This window comes from Bos indicus, chromosome 10, assembly GCF_029378745.1.
Source record: "Bos indicus isolate NIAB-ARS_2022 breed Sahiwal x Tharparkar chromosome 10, NIAB-ARS_B.indTharparkar_mat_pri_1.0, whole genome shotgun sequence".
Lineage (NCBI taxonomy): Eukaryota > Metazoa > Chordata > Mammalia > Artiodactyla > Bovidae > Bos > Bos indicus.
Genome location: NC_091769.1, coordinates 4,302,793 through 4,305,361, shown reverse-complemented (window position 1 = coordinate 4,305,361; position 2,569 = coordinate 4,302,793). Strand labels below are relative to the sequence as shown.

Below are 2,569 nucleotides of genomic sequence, written 5' to 3'. Positions count from 1 at the left end.
TTGGCTTCTCATACTGCTCCACTACTCCAGGCCATAAAACATAAGCACACATTCTCCTGACCCCACCGAAGGAACCCAAAATGCTTATTTTAAAATGGCTGCTCAGAAAAAAGCGGCAAGATTTTCTTCTCTTAAGATGGGATGTCAGTGAATGCCAGGAGGTATCAACTTCTTTGATCAGGAATAAAGAACTCCACCTTCAGCAAATTCAGTTACTTTCCTAGTCCATTCTATCATATAAAGCCTTTCTAGTGCCACATTTACTAATTATGATGGCTTTTTCTAGCAAGTAAATTTCCGTTTACTAATTATGATAGCTATTTCTGTCAAGGAAATTTCCCACCAGGCTTGATCTATTTTTGTTTCTTAAGTATACACTATTTGTATTTTACATAACGGCATGAGTTTTTTTTATTCATTCTTTGTTTTTTTAATACTTTAATGTGTTACTCACCAAGGCATATTGATCAAAAGGAGAACTGGCAAGAAGACCCTAAAACACTTTTTTTTTTCCCTGGCCACACAGCATGTGGGATGTGGGATCTTAGTTCTTCACCCGGGGCTGGAACCTGTGCCCCCTGCAGAGGAAGTGTGGAATCTTAACTCCTGGACCGCCAGGGAAGTCTCCTCAAACACACATTTCTTAACATCTGAAAACATGTCAATTACATTTTCCATTAAAGAAAATTTATTCAATTTTGGTGCTTATACAAGAACTTCTAATGTCAATCTCTAACATAAGTTATATCTCTCAGTAAACATGTGTTTTCAAAAGAAAACAAGTTCTATCTAAATAATATTTACCTAAATGTTGATTTTTTTTAATAAAAAATAGAAAGTTCTGAGGAAATGGAAGGTATGTTTATCAACAAAATTAATGTAGCTCATGTGGCCACTTTATAGATTTCTTAAAGTCAGCAGTAAATTTGCATTCTGCATTCAGTTATTTTTATCTGGAATTTTATAGAGATAGCATCTCACAAAATCATGTCCTCCATGTTAGAAATGTCTTTTTTTTTTTTCCTTTTTTTGGGCATCTGGCTATGCAAAAGCTTCTGATGAAATATTTTCTCCAAATTAGTATTTTAATTTTTTACTTTTCTGGAAAAATATAAAACCTTACCAGTCATTTATTATTACTAAACAAAAGTTAGATTACTACCAATTGCTCTTTTACTTTTGGTCTAAAAGAATTTTTTAAAGTTTAGACATCTCTGATGTTTTTGAATTGCACACCCATAGAAGACAGCTGGATAAAACACACTAGACAATTTTAAAAGACAATTCTTATTATCAGACTCATTTGGCATATCCTTTATGTCCAGAATAAAATCTACAGAAATAAAACTAATATAATTTTCAAAGAATTCGTACATGGTGGAGTCTTAGAACGAGGACCTTCTTGTGAAAGAAGGAATAGTTCTGTTCATCTTACTGATCACAAGGATTTTTCCTCCTGGAGTAACTGAGTTTTTGGGTGTCTCTGTGGGACTTTGGTTTGCAGGAAAGCCTGCATACAGGGCCAGATCTTACTGGTTTCTGTTCCAGAAAATGTTTCCAACACTCCCTTTTTCTGATAATATTCCAGGACCGGTTTCGTTTGGTCTTGGTAAACCTTCATTCTTTTGCTAAGTGTCTCAGGTTTATTGTCTACAGGCTGAATGAGAGGCTTTCCAGTCACATCATCCACACCGACCACTTTGGGAGGGTTAAATCCGAGGTTATAGACGCGGCCACTGTCTGGATGAACCCAGCGAGCCTCGAGGCGATGCCAATGACCTCAAATGGCACATTCAGGTTCATCACCGAGTGTACCTGATGGACTCTGTCCAGGGCTTCAGCCTGTGCAAGTGTCCTGGGGAAACCACATAACAGCCAGTTATACTGGATGGCATTTTTCAGCTTCTGGAGCAACAGCCGAATAATGAGGTTGTCCGGGATGAGCTTCCCCTGGTCCATGAAGGTCTTGGCCAGCACCCTGATTTCTGTGTCCCTTCACATGTTGTCTCGGATCAGATGCCCACTGGAGAAGGTCTTCAGCTGGAAGTGTTTGGTAATGAGCAGTGCCAGGGTACACTTGCTGGAGCCCGCGGCACCCACGATCACGGGAGTGCAGGAGCTGCCTCGATGGCCCCATGGCTGCCAAGCGAGGCCAGGACCGCGGAGATGGTTGGGCCCCAGGGTGGACACCAGCTGCGCCTGCGCCCCCGCCTTCGCTGCCGGGCATCCGGGGTGGCGCCTAGAAGAAGCGCTGCTTCAGAGGGTGCGACCCACAGCTGATGGAGGTATGTAAGAGGGCATGTGTGAATTGAACGATTGGGGTCAAGACATTCCCCCTAGGAGGGTGTAAAGGTGGAGGAGATGGGAAGTCTGAAAGGAAAATGAAGAAACAAAGTGTAGATTCAGAAGTTCCACTATTCACAGGAGAAAAAGGAGAAGAGGGAGGGATACAGTATTTAAAGAGAAAATTAAAGGGACTTCCCTGGCGGCTCAGTAGTTAAGACTTCTTCCTCTCACTGCCAAGGGCCTGGGTTCAATCCCTGGTCTGGGAACTAAGATCCCACATGCC

At 41.6% G+C, this 2,569-nt stretch overlaps 1 pseudogene; it reads right to left on the bottom strand.

Annotated features, from left to right (window-relative positions):
- Window positions 1–1,438: 1,438 nt before the first annotated feature.
- LOC109564443 (GTP:AMP phosphotransferase AK3, mitochondrial pseudogene) lies at window positions 1,439–2,137 on the bottom strand (annotated as a pseudogene).
- Between the last annotated feature and the right edge of the window lie 432 nt (window positions 2,138–2,569).